The sequence below is a fragment of the Ailuropoda melanoleuca genome, chromosome 6, assembly GCF_002007445.2.
Source record: "Ailuropoda melanoleuca isolate Jingjing chromosome 6, ASM200744v2, whole genome shotgun sequence".
NCBI lineage: Eukaryota > Metazoa > Chordata > Mammalia > Carnivora > Ursidae > Ailuropoda > Ailuropoda melanoleuca.
In genome coordinates, this window is record NC_048223.1 from 123,461,886 (window position 1) to 123,476,534 (window position 14,649).

Below are 14,649 nucleotides of genomic sequence, written 5' to 3' on the forward strand. Positions count from 1 at the left end.
CCCCCCCCCCCAGCTTGAGGTCCCCTCTCTTTCCCCAGATACTTTTATGGCTTGTTCTCTTCTTTAGTTCAGGTCTCTGCCCGAGCACCCTGTCTTCAGAGATATATCCCTTATCTGCACGCTTTAAAACGGTGGCCTCGATCTCTCCGTTTCTGTATCTGGCATTAACTGTCCGAGGAGAGTTTATCGCTGACATTGTTTATGTACTCACTTGTTACTTGGTCGTCTGTTTCTCCTGTAGAATGTAAGAAATTGGACTGTTCTCTGTCCTCTGAGCCTGGAGCACAGCATGGTACACCCGAGACACTCAGCAAAGACGTGTGGGAGACAGGATCCAGCAAGTCCCCTGGATAGAGAGGACTCCGGGGTGCATGAGCCTGGGAAGTGCGGCCGTGCGCAGATAGTGCAAATAAAGTGTGGAGAAAAAATTCCACAGACAGTGCCTGCGGAAGGGGCGCCGGGGCTGCTCAGTGGGTTAAGCGTCTACCTTCGGCTTACATCCCCATGTAATCTGACCCAAAATGAAAAGTCTGGCTTGAAAGTCACTCAGGGCCCACAGTTATCCAGACAGATGGGCCCAGTCCAGGACCATGATGTTGGTCTGTGAGGGGAGGAAGCCCTTCAGTGGCCTTCCTTAGCTCTGCGTGTTTTCGGACTGTGGCCAGACAGGATGGCTGAGGGGCTGAGGGGGCAGCCCTCTTGGTCCGCTGTGGCGGTCTGTGCCTGCCCCAATCCTATGCCCTGACCCTCTGCCCTCTGGGCTCAGCCTCCCCAGCTCAGAGCCCTTGGGGACCAGGCCAGGTGCTCCTGGTATCTAGGCCCTAATGGCTGGGGATCCTCCTGTCTCTGTCACAAGTCTGCCTCAGTGAGCTCTGCCAGGTGCTCCCCCTGCCCACAGGCACCCCACCCAGGAAGCAGCCGTCTGCTGGGCCAGTGCCCTGATCTCTAGCCCACGTGCTCCCTGCTACAAGACCCCCGTGCGCACCCACCTGCACCCCAAACCCTGTACCAGCCAGGAAGGAGGCCATTGGCCACACCCCCCAGGGAGGCCCAGGGACTTGTGCATCTTGCTCCCTCCCCTGTTCCCATCCTGCTCTGCCTCAGACCCCTTAGAAGGTGACACCAGGCCTGGTGGAGGGAGTGAGGGCAGAGAGGCTGAGGTCAAGATGGGTCGTTGCTCAAAGAGCGCAGGAATAGAATGGGCACGGTAACAGTAAACACCAATGACACCAGAGCTATCTCTATCAGCACAGGGAGCAGTTTCCTGCTGGGAGTGTCCTGTGTTTGCATTTTTTTAATTTATTTATTTTTTATTATATTATGTTAATCACCATACAGTACATCCCCGGATTCCGATGTAAAGTTTGATGCTTCATTAGTTGTGTATAACACCCAGTGCACCATGCAATACGTGCCCTCCCTACTACCCATCACCAGGCTATCCCATTCCCCCANATAGATGAGAGAAATCATATGATAATTGTCTTTCTCTGCTTGACTTATTTCACTTAGCATTATCTCCTCCAGTGCCGTCCATGTTGCAGCAAATGTTGAGAATTCGTTCTTTCTGATAGCTGAGTAATATTCCATTGTATATATGGACCACAGCTTCTTAATCCAGTCATCTGTTGAAGGGCATCTCGGCTCCTTCCATGATTTGGCTATTGTGGACAATGCAGCTATGAACATTGGGGTGCATATGGCCCTTCTCTTTACTACGTCTGTATCTTTGGGGTAAACACCCAGTAGTGCAATGGCTGGGTCATAGGGTAGTTCAATTTTTAACTTTTTAAGGGACCTCCACACTGTTTTCCAGAGTGGCTGTACCAACTTGCATTCCCACCAACAATGTAGGAGGGATCCCCTTTCTCCACATCCTCTCCAACAATTGTTGTTTCTTGCCTTGTCTATCTTTGCCATTCTAACTGGCGTAAGGTGGTATCTCAGTGTGGTTTTGATTTGAATTTCCCTGATGGCTAATGATTTTGAACATTTTTTCATGTGTCTGTTAGCCATTTGTATGTCTTCATTGGAAAAGTGTCTGTTCATATCTTCTGCCCATTTTATGATTTGTTTATTTGTTTCTCGTGTATTGAGTTTGAGAAGTTCTTTGTAGATCTTGGATACCAGTCCTTTATCTGTAGTGTCCTTTGCAAATATATTCTCCCATTCCGTTGGGCTGTCTCTTAGTTTTTTTGACTGTTTCCTTGGCTGTGCAGAAGCTCTTTATCCTGATAAAGTCCCATAAGTGCATTTTAAATTAACAGACACTGGCCGAACCTGAGGCTGGGAGAGCCCAGGGATCTGCTCAAGGCCGCGCTGTTGGCCGCTGAGTCAGGATGAGGTCCCTCCTCTCCTGAAGCCTAGACAGTGCTGACTGCCGAGGCCTTGGATCCCCTCTGACGGTCTGGAAAGTTTCTCTTTCTTCCCTTCCTGTATTTTAGAGTTGAAAGCCTTGCTTAGAAACCCAGCTCTGTGACTTAGAATCTGAGTGGGGCTTACCTACCTCATTGAGCCTCAGTCTCTCCATCTATAAAATGGAAAGTGACAAAAACTGTCTGTCCCAGAGGGCTGTGCAAATAAGACAGATTAATGTGTGTCAAAAAGCTCTGAGAACACATGAAATCTGATGATATTATTGGAGCAGGGCTCCCCAACTCTGTCCTTTTGTCATTACCAGTCGTCCTATGCCAGGCAGCCTTGCAGACCATAGGTTGACAGGAAGCATTTTGGCACGTTCTGCACCAGAAAGGGAACTGAGTGTCGGCCCGCACAGCACGGCTTGGTTATGAGCTAGTAGAGCGGGTACTGAAGAGACAGCGACCAGGCAAGACATGAAGAGACGGAGAAGTTGGGCCAAGAGCAAGAAATGCAGAGAGAATCACCTGAATCAGGGTGAGAATCAGGGAATCACCCGAGATCACAGTTCCCTGGGAGAAATTCAGGTGGTGGCATCAGAGAATGTAGGCGCTCTAAGGGGTCTCAGAGTTTAAGGGGTTCCGGGTTGAATACCCAGCCCTCTCTCTGGGCGGAAAGTGAGCATATGCCCAATGTCCCTGGTCAAATGCAGAAGAGCTGTCAGTTTTATTAATGGTCAGGCAGGTGCCTGGTTTTCCCCCTTAAGCAGCGTTCACCAGGAAAACCTGGATTGGATAATCCAGTTTAGAGGCTTGAATATATGTCAGATGGGCCTCCTGTCTCCCCCCCCACTCCCTTCTAGCAGACTGCCAGGGTGGGAACATGGGGGGTGGGGGAGGGTCGGGCAAGGGTGCTGGTGCTGCCAGACTGTGCCCATAGCCTGACTACAAGTTGGCAGAGGGACACGGGGCACATGCATCTGCTGGGTATCTCTGTGCCCGACTTTCCAAACCAACTCCTCACTGACTGGTATCACTCTAGCTAATGGATCTCAACACTCCTTCCCAGTAGACAATTGTACTTGGCACTAGAGAAGAGGGAGGGGACAGCAGCATCTTTCTAGAACTTCCCTGTTAGAGTAGAAGCATTGACAGGAATTCCCTCGTCTTTTCCCCCAGTGGAGACTAAACATGGAGAAGGGCTCTCATATCAGTTTCTGTCTCGGGAGTCACTCGGCCTTGGTGTGTCCCCGTCTATAAAACCGAGATGCTAATAGCACCTCAGAGTCCCATCGGGGTGAGGCGCAAATGAGAGCAAGTGTGGAAAACACACCGCAGGCACGTGAATGGCATGAGCTGTCACTTTGCTGCTGGAAACACGGCTTCTTCCCTGATCTCACACTGATTCGCAGTGGACGCGTTCGTGAAGCACCACCAGCCGGCTGGAGGAGGGCGTGGGGCCTGTGTGGTGCTCCCCAGTGCTCCAGAGCCCTGTTTTCTCCTACAGATGAGAGCACTGAGGTTAGAGGTGGGCTGTGATTTCCTGGAGGCAAACACAGGGCCACAGGGTTGCAAGTGACCCTTTCCACTCCAGCTTTCTAAGTGTGCTTTGCTCCCCTGAGCTCCCTGACCAATGGTGGCAACTGGGGGGAAACAGGAGCAGCCAACCAAGTCTGGTGGGGTCCAGAGTTTCATCCAAGGAGAGGAGGAATTTCTCTGTGCAAATGTGGGCTCCTTCTGGTAGTCAATTTTAACAGACTCTTCCAGAACCACCAGAGACTGCCGTTCTACCTTGGAGGATACCCTGGAAATTATTCATGCCTTCTTACCCCCTGGACTGACTGACAAATTGCTTATTTGCTCTGTGGTTTGAGAACATTTTCTTTTGCTGCAGGGGTTCTTATTCATCTCAGAAGCCCTGAGCAGCTCTGAAGAGCCAGAAATGAACGTGCCGGTTCTCCTGTGTTCTTTGAGCACGTACTGGTGCTGAAGAGAGCACCAGGACCTTGAAAAACTCTTGTCTCATTTAAGCCTCTGAAAACACCCCAGAGTGGAGGTTACTTTTCCCTTTTGAGGACGTGGAAGCTTGGAGACGTTCCGAAACCTGCCCGAGGCCATGTAGTTACAAATGACAGCATCAGGAATCAATTCATCCATCTCCCAAACTGGAAGAATTCCATTTGCACTGCAAGAAAGTCAACACCTTGAGAAGAGAGGTAAGTTACGCGTGGTGGAGGTGTGAGTCACTGAGGATCTGCAGTGCTCCAGGCATTTTCCAGCGTTGTTTGTGTCCCCGAAGATTGGGAACAGCCCTCCTCTGGCCAGGCTTCTTGGTCTCCGTGTTAGAGCTGAAGCAACAGAGTCTAAGAGTGGCCCAGCATCTCCCACGAAGTCGTACCAGCTGAAAAGTGATGGAGTCAGGGCCTCATCCTAGGCCTTCTAACCCCAAACTACTATGCTCTTTTCACTCCACGAGCCATGTGGCAGAACTTTCCAGCATGCAATTTGTCTATAGGAAAAGACGTCAGCTATTTTTAATGTGCTTCCTTCTGGGGAGTATACATGCACGGTTTTGCCTGCCTACTAATTTTTCTTTTTAATCTGGTAAGAGGTTGGGTTGTTTGTTTGTTTTTCTTCCAAATTTTTATTTACATTCAAGTTAATTAACATATAGTGTAGTATTATTTTCAGTGGTAGAATTTAATGATTCATCACATGCATACAACACCCAGAGCTCATCACAAGTACATTCCTTTTTTTTTTTTCTTTTTAGAGAGAAAATGCGTGTGAACAAGCATGGTGGGTGGGGGCAGAGGGAGAGGGAGAGAGAATCTTAAGCAGGCTCCATGCTGAGCATGGAGCCTGACACAGGGCTCAATTTCATGACCCTGAGATCATGATCTGAGCCGAAATCAAGAATCAGACACTTAACTTACTGAGCCACCCAGGTACCCCAGAACAAGTGCCCCCCTTAATCCCCATCACCCATTTAAACCACCTTTCACCCGCCTCTCTCCATCAACCCTCAGTTTCTATAGTTAAAAGTCTCTTATGGTTTGCTTCTCTCTCTCTCTCTCTTTTCCCTTCCCATATGTTCATCTGTTTTGATTCCTAAATTCTACATATGAGTGAAATCATATGGCATTTGTCTTTCTCTGACTAACTTATTTTGCTTAGCATAATACACCCTAGCTCCATCCACATCATTGCAAGTGGCAAGATTTCATTCTTTTTGATGGCTGAGAAATTTTATATATATATATATCATATATATATATGCAGTATATGATATATATATCACATCTTCTTTGTCCACTCTGGTTTGGTTGTCTGATTTTACTTCCCTTGGGATAGGCATTGGGTACTTCTCCACTTTTGAATTTAATCTCAGTGACCATCAATCATGACTTCCTATCTTCCCCTGTCCAAGGTGTGGATATGTGACCCAAGTTCTGCAATTTGTCACTTTCTCCCTAGAGTTTGCAATTTAAGTGGAGAGGCTAACGGAGAAAACCAGCTGGAGGGAAACTTCTAACGAAAACATCTAAGGAGACCAGCCCTGTGAGACAGCACACAGTAGTGCGTCCCTGTTGTCCAACATAGTTATTGGTAACAGTCTTTTTCACTCCCCAAAGTGTCCTGGTTGTGATGATAAATTATATAGTCACCCTAACTACCACCCCAGTTCTCATAGATCCCCATAATCTGAATGCCTTCTGATGTCTGGATGGTCAATATCCCCTTCCATTATGTAATCTGCCTCAGACCTCTCCAGGAAATTATTTTTTGGCGTAAGTGAATCAGATCTGTGTCTTGTTTGCAACAATAACAAAAACTTGAGTTGTGTCCCTTGAAATGACTTCATTTCAGAAATGGCCCTCAGGAATCAGGTGGCTGGCATTTTTGACTGATAATATTCAGCCTCCTCTCTCAACAATACCTATGCTTGCTCAAAGGACTTATGGACAGATGTCCACAGTAACACGGATAGAAGTCATTCTAGAAAGCATGACTGCCCCTCACCTGGGCTGACTCAGTTCCCGCTGCTGCTCAGTACAGAGGCAACAACCAAGTCTGAGGCTGCTTAGGGAACCATTCCTTGAAAGGATCTGCCAGCCTAGCGGAAGGCTGACTGATTAAAATGCATTTCATTCATTTTGGCGAGAAAGGAATTAGTTCTCACTGGAATTGTTGCCTATTCTAGATTTGAATTTGCTCCCCAATCTCAGATGCTTACTCAGTCTGTGGACTTACGGAATGCCTTATTTGTTGCTCTGGTATCTCATACCAAGAAACAGTTGCCACTGCAATGAGGTAGGACGGGGGAGAGATGCCTATGGGATTCATTGCTTTATAAGGAACCTAATTGCCGGAAAGCAAAGCACACGATCTAATAAAGAGGAGAGGGGGCTTACTGATGGCTCACCCTTGGAGTCAGCCTGGGGATTACATCTTGTAGGGGGGGCATCTTGCTTATGGGGAATATGCTCAGAACCAGAAACCAATGTTTGGTGCTATTTCTCTCATTGCCAGAATAGAGGGAGTGGGAACCGATAGGCAAACATGGAAATGATGCACTTCTGACTGCCCTAACGGCCTGCTTACAGAGTTTTGGCTTCCCATCCCTGCAATTTTGGACTTTGTTGTGTTAGGAGTCTCTGCACCTGTTTCAGTCGGGATCCCACAGAAACAGCACAGGCAAAGTTGGGTAATAAAGTACAGCTTATTTATAAGAAGACTCTTATAAAATTGTAGGCAAGACGTAGTGGAACCACAAGGGGCGGTGAAGGACTCAGGGCCAACAGCACTAGGGTTTTCATCACCTCCAAGCTCCATGGAGCAAGGGGACAGAAGGGTCTTAGAAAACTAGAATAGGGGCGCCTGGGTGGCTCAGTCATCTAAGCATCTAACTTCAGCTCAGCTCATGATCTCAGGGTCCCCGGATTGAGCCCTGAATTGGGCTCCCTGCTCAGCAAGGAGCCTGCTTCTCTCTCTGCCCCTCCCCTTGCTCATGCTCTCTCTTTCAAAATAATAAATAAAATCTTAAAAAAAAGAAAAAGAAAGAAAGAAAAGTAGGAGAACGGTCCCTATAGAATCAGCTGGCTTGAAAAGAGCCATGACCTTCTGTTGAGAGATGGCAAGAGGCAATCTCACAGGGATGGAACTAGAGGAATAAAAAACCCAGCTGCACTCTCTTCCCTCCCTCAGAGCCCAGTCCCATGGGATTCATTGGCTAAGCTCAGCAGAAGGCCAAAGGGCATTAGATCCCTTGATGTGTAATCCATTAGGGCAGAGATCAGTGTGGAGAACGGTAGCTTGTATGTAGAGAGACACAGGAGATATTCAGCCCAGTATCCAAATAAAGAACACACAAAATTATTATAATTAATCACTAGCTACAAATCAGTATTTTTTATAATAATTTTTTATTATGTGTCACCATACAGTACATCCCTAGTTTTTGATGCAATGTTCCATGATTCATTACTTGCATATAACACCCAGTGCACCATGCAATACATGCCCTCCTTAATACCATCACTGGCCTATTTTTTAAAAAGCTGGTTGCATTTCTACATACCACATGAGCAATCCAAAACTAAATATATACATATATACATATATAACTAAAAAACTTCAAATAGATGGAAATAAATCTAAAAATGGACAAGATGCCTGCACATAAAACCAGAGGACACTATTGAGGTGAACTAAGGAAGACCCACATGAATGGGGGTTATATCATGTCTATGGCTTGAAGGAATTATTATTGGTAAGCCAATATTATGTTATCCAGAGTTGATCCATAGATTTCATGGATTCCGATCAGAATCCAAAATTCCTTTTTTTAAAAGATTTTATTTATTTAATTGAAAGAGAGAGTGAGAAAGAGAGAGAGCACGAGCAGGGGGAGGGAGAAGGAGAAAGACTCCCCACTGAGCAGGGACCCCAACAGGGTCTCAATCCCAGGACCTTGGGATCATGACCTGAGCCAAAGGCAGACACTTTACCAACTGAGCCACCCAGGCACCCGAGAATCCCAAATTCCTTTATGGAAACTCCAGGCTGATTCTCCAATATATGTGGAAATTCAAAGAGCCAAACAATAGCCAAGATCTTAAAGAAGAAAAACCAATTTGGATGATTTACACCAGCCAGTGTAAATGTTTCTTATAAAACCACATCAATTAAGACAGTGTGGCATTGGTGCGATGGCAGACAGATATATCAATGGGCCAGAATAGAGTCCAGAAATAGACCCAGTCAAATAAGGACACTTCATTTATGACGTAAGTGACACTGCAGAGTGAGTAATGGATGGTCTTTTCAATAAATAGTACTATGTCAACTGAAATTCTTATGCCAAAAAAATGAATTTTGACCCCTCTTCTGTCCCCTAAATAAAAATCAGTTCTGTGAGGTTTTGAGGTCTAAATGTAAAAGCTTAAAAAAAGAAAGCTTCTAATGAACTCAAAATGGATCACAGACCTAAATGTGAAACGCAAAATTATAAAACTTGTAAAAGAACCCAGAGAGAATGTACGTAGCCTTGGGTTTAGCGAAGAGTTTGTAGACACAACAGCAAAAAGTATGGTAAAATTAAAATTTAACTTTATTAAGAAAGAAAAATTAATAAGTCGGACTTCATTAAAATTGAAAAGTTTTGCTCTCTGAAAGACAATGTTAAGAGAACAAAAGGAGAAGACACATACCGGGAGCCATGTTGACCATCACTTACATAGAACACGCGACAAGTCTTAAAACTCAGAAAGGAAGCAAACAACCCCCATTTAAAAATGGGGGAAAGATACGAGGAGATATCTCACTAAAGAAAGTGTAAAGATGGCAAACAATCGTATAAAAAGACACTCCGCATCATTTGTCATTCTAGAAATGCGAATTAGAACAAGGAGATACCACTATCCCCCTATGAGAATGGCTTAAAGTAAAGAAAAGAAAAACAACAGCAATAAAATCGAGTTCTGATGAGGATGTCGAGCAACAAGGACTCTCATTCATTGCTGGTGGGAATGCAGAATGGTACCGTGTGGGGGACAGTTTGGTGGTTTCCTATAATGCTGACCATACTCTTAACATCCCATCCAGCAATTGTGCTTCTAGGTATGGCCACAACTAATCTGGAAACTTAAGTCCACACGAAGCCTGTCCATAAAATTTACAGTAGTTTTATTCATAATTGGCAAAAATTGGAAACAGCCAAGAAACCCTTTAATAGGTGAATGGACAAACAAGCCATGGCATCCACAGTACTAAACTTGTTCAATCATATCATCAGAATCAACAACATGCATGAAGCTTAAATGCATATCGATAAATGAAAGAAGCCAGTCTGGGAAATGCTTTCATTTATATAACCTTTTGAAAAGGCAAAACTGTACAGAGAGACAACGGCTCAGGGGTGGCTGGGCTGTAGGGATGGGTTAGTTTGACTAAGTGAAGCCCAGGAGATCTTTTATGGCTATGGGATGATTTTGTGTGGCTATGTGGTAGTAGATACATGACATCACCCATTTGTCAAAATCCATGGAACTTTATAGCGCAAAGTGTAAATCTTAATGTAGGCAAATGTTCAAAAAGGATGAGGGTGGGAGATCTCAAGGTGGAATGCAGACTGTGGCCAGAGAATCTAACTCTGTTACTAGTGGGTGACATAACGTCTTTGAGGAGGGTGGGGGAAGAGAGGTGCTGACCTATGAAACTTTAGGCGGGAATAGAAACTGTCAGACCCACTGCAGAAGGAACTGCTCATGAGCATTGCACTTTAGCTGATATGGTTGTTTCCCATGGGGCACAGACTTAACACTTCTGAAACCCACCGCAAACACGTGCTGGAATTCACTGGATGACCAATGATGGAAACCGGGTTTCTCACTTTGGAGTGGGAGGTTACAGATAAGCAGGAAGACTAGGATGAACCACGTAGTATCGGATGAGGGTCTGAGACACCATCAGAAGGCACAAATGTGGATACTTTGGGTAGACATAGATGTGATTGTAGATATGTGTGTATCCATGTATACTTGGTTTTAACACACACACACACACACACACACACACACACACACACACGTTTCCTAGTTCTGCCCTCTGACAAGGCCCCATAGTAATCAATACACTTGGAATTCAGACTTTGGTCTCTAATACCCCCAATACCCAATAAAAGAAATCAGGGCTTCTTGGAGAAATAGTTGATTCTAGGGCTGGGGAATGGAATATACTAAAAGAGTGTCTTGTAGAGTATCTTTGAGGCATCTTATGGTGCCAGAAAGTAAGGCTGTGCTTTAAAAAAAAAAAAAGGGAATGGGCCATGGCCATGTCAAAGGGACACAGGAGCCAAGAAGAACCACTGACCAAAGCAAGAACCAAATAGATAGCCCAAAGTTTAAATTAAATATCCGTGAACCCATACCAACATAAATAAGTGATGGAATAAATAAATGGGAAAGAACAGACAAATCTCCCACAGAGAAGAATTCCAAACAGATTTTGTAGCTACCCTACCCTCAAAGAGGTGTAGCATAACTCCCCATATCTTAATTGTTGGCTACACTTAGTGACTTATTTCCAAAAGGTACAGTATGAAAAAAAGGAGAGAGGAAGTAATTCTAGTGGAGAAATCCCCGCTCCAATTCTCAGCTTTTGGACTCAGATGGGGACTTATGCCATTGTTTTCCCTGATTCTCGGGCCTTCAGACTTGCAGTATTGATGGGTCTCCAGTACTTTTCAGTGCTCCAGCTTGCAGATAGATGGTGGATGGTGGGACTTCTTGGCCTCTGATAAGCTGGTGAGCCAATTCCTGTAATAAACCTCCTCTTCTTTCTATCTATCTATCTATCTATCTATCTATCTATCTATCTATCTATCTTCTATCTGTCTATCATCTATCTATCTCTATCATCTATCTATCATTATCTGTTGGTTCTGTTTTCCTGGAGAGCCCTGACTAATACGCCCCTCAAATGTCTATCATAGAAAAATGGATCAGAAACTCATGATATGTCCACACAGTGAGAAACAAAACATTGATGCAAACAAGTGAACCATTGCTATAGGAAACCACACAGATGAAGCTCACAATCATGTTATTTAGATAAGAAATGAGGCACATTAAATAGATACCATATGATTACTTTTATGCAATTATTTTTACTTTTTAAATTTTTGTGTGTGTGTTTTAAAATTTTTTTCATTTAAATCCAATTAGCCAAGTACATCATTAGTTTCAGAGGTAGAGTTCAGTTATTCACCAGGTGCATATAACACCCAGTGCTCATCACATCCCGTGCCCTCCTTAAGGCCTGTCACCCCGTTACCCCATCCCCCCCACCTCCCCTCCAGCAACCCTCAGTGTGTTTCCTAGAGTTTAAAGTATCTCATGGTTTTTCTCCCTTCTGATGACTTCCCATTCTGTTTTCCCTCCCCTCCGCTATGATCCTCTGCCCTGTTTCCTATGTTCCACACATGAGTGAAACCATATCATAATTGTCTTTCTCTATTTGACTTATTTCTTTTTTTTTTATTTTNCAGTGCTCATCACATCCCGTGCCCTCCTTAAGGCCTGTCACCCCGTTACCCCATCCCCCCCACCTCCCCTCCAGCAACCCTCAGTGTGTTTCCTAGAGTTTAAAGTATCTCATGGTTTTTCTCCCTTCTGATGACTTCCCATTCTGTTTTCCCTCCCCTCCGCTATGATCCTCTGCCCTGTTTCCTATGTTCCACACATGAGTGAAACCATATCATAATTGTCTTTCTCTATTTGACTTATTTCTATGCAACAGTTTTTAAACATAAGCCAGCATCTCTAATTTGCAGCATTAAAAGTAAGGATCGTGCTTACCTCCGGGGAGAAGTGAGGATATCGTAGCAGATGGTCTAAGAGGAGTTTATGGGATTCCAGGGATGTTCTATTTCTTAATCTGGGTAGGGTTAGATGGGTATGTGTGGCATTCAGGTAACATGCCAGTCCTAGCTCAACTGAGAGGACCAAATTTTATGAAGCTTTTATAAACAAGTGTCCTAGCATGACTCCAATGACTGCTTCCCCCTTCCCAGGGTGGTCTGCTAACCTGGGGCAGGATCAGAGTCCAGAATGCTAACTCATTCAGAGGACTTATCATTGAGATTCCAAAATTTACAATTCAATGGAGTTCAGCTTTTCAAGTTACCTAACTAAAATTCCAAGTTAAATACATTGTAAACATGAAGGGAATTCATTCTGGGAGAAGGATGGAAATAACAGTGGCACAACAATGAAAGGAGTGGGGCCACCGAAATACCACAGAGGAAAGATTTTCAGCCATATGGAAAAAAAAAAAAATCTGATCATCCAAGCTATAAAGTCTCATTCTGCTTTGAAGAGAAAATGCCAGGTGCTTACTATGGAAGGAGAGCAGGAGAAAATTTGACATTTTTCTGTACTTGTAAAGCACTACGATTCTGCTTCGATATTGTAATTAATATCAGCCTTCCTAGCACCTTGCCTCGTGTGCCATTCCTCAGCTGGAAGAGCGTGGCCTTTAGAATCAGGCGGAACTGATTCAGTCCTGGCCTTGCCATTTCCCAGCTGTGTGTCAATGGCCAGCTACAGAACAATGGGCGTGATCATGGGCTCTCTAACTGCATGGCCGGGAGGGCAAAGGAGTCACTCTTAGGGCCAGATCTTGTAGACCGATAGAAATTTCAGCTGTGGAATTGCACTCAGGAATCACACCTAAGCCTAGCCTGCATTGAGATCATTCAGTGGTGAGGTTTGCGACTTGGAGCCTCAGTCTATGCCGTGACTGGGTGAGACCTGGGGGGCGGGGGAGAGCTCGAAGGTATTTTGCACACCTGAGAGACGTGAACACTTGCAGCTGGGGGGTGAAATGTAGCAAATGAACAGCAAAGAGGTCTACCAAAATTTTTCCTGCAAGAGGGGACCCCATGTGCCTTCCCCTTGAATCTGAGCCGGCCTCCTGATTCATTCTGACCCATAGAATGCACTGAAACTGACCCTGGGTAACGGATGACCCCAAAACTTAGTGGCTTCAAACAACTAACACCTCTCACAATGTGTAGGTTGGCCGAACTCAGCTTGGCCCTGCTGCTGCTTTATGTGGGTCCTGTGGCTGTACTGCGCCCCCCTGCCCCCAGCCCCGGGGACCCATCAGGGGCTGGCCTGTGTGAGACAGCTCTGAGAGCGAACAAATAAAAGCTGCAAGGCCCATTAAAACCTAATCCTGAAAGGCCCACAGGGTCACCTTCACCGCTCAGACCATGGAGGGAGTCATGCATTTCTAGAAAACAGAGGCGTCGTGGCTAATACATTCCACCTCTTGGCTGCCCTCCATGCACCCATACCCTTCTCTTTATTTGGCCGAGAAACATTCCCTTCTTAAAAAAGAGCAACAACCTACATACAAACAGAAATATACCTACTTCCTCCCAAAGACAGACCACCCCCAAATACTTCCAGTCACCACAGCCGCGTCCAAATCCACCTGTCCTGATTCACTGCCTCCTCATTCTATTCAGGTGTATTTTTCATGGTCTATGGATGCATGGAATTGGAATAATTTAACTACTCCCAACACATCCAGTACAAAATAGTGGAGGGGAACAGGAAAATAAGGACAGGGTTCTTTCTACTTTGGTATAAAAGGAGATGAGCAGTGACCCATGTTCACACAGCCATCCTGGTGGGCAGTGTCGTGAGAATCGAATTTGACCGTTCAGAGAGTTTCCTGATTGGCCAACATGGCCTGTCCGGTTCTGATCTTAGAAAGGCTTTCTTTTGTCCACAGTTCTCCTCAACCCACTGAGTCAGGCCTTTGGGAGGATTCCCCTTCCGGCCCAGAGTGACTGAGCAACCCACTTCCTGTTGCCTCAGGCCCGGGAGTTGTGCCACCAGACCTTCATTTGCTGGGCTGAACTTCCGTGTACAATTCCCCTAGGATCTCAGTCATCTGCTGGTTGGTTCGATTTCTGGAAACAACGCTGGCTGGTAACCAAAGACCAGGGCTTCTTGAGTCAGAGTCCATGCATCTGGAGACACCCTTGGCATTTTCACTGGTTATTAATGGGTCTCAAAGCCCTGCGCTTCCCAGCAGGCCTCAGCTAGATGGCTGCCGCTGGGTGGCTGGCATGGGAAGACAGGCAGAGACCATCTGCCCTTGACCCTTGTACTCCTTCAGAAATACCCTCTGTGCACCCTGCCCTTTAGAGCCTCCGAACAGCCTCCTACCACTCTCTTCCTTTTAAAGGACTTGTTTGGATGGGAAAGTGTCCCTT

The 14,649-nt window shown here is 45.6% G+C and overlaps 1 long non-coding RNA gene across 1 annotated transcript in view; it reads left to right on the plus strand.

Annotated features, from left to right (window-relative positions):
• Positions 1 to 7,347, plus strand: part of LOC117802773 — a 173,030-nt gene extending 165,683 nt beyond the window's left edge. The window contains exons 3-4 of the long non-coding RNA XR_004626311.1: positions 4,252 to 4,573; positions 5,835 to 7,347. This is a non-coding gene — a long non-coding RNA (uncharacterized LOC117802773). The remainder of the gene's footprint in view (positions 1 to 4,251; positions 4,574 to 5,834) is intronic.
• The last annotated feature ends 7,302 nt before the right edge of the window (positions 7,348 to 14,649 follow it).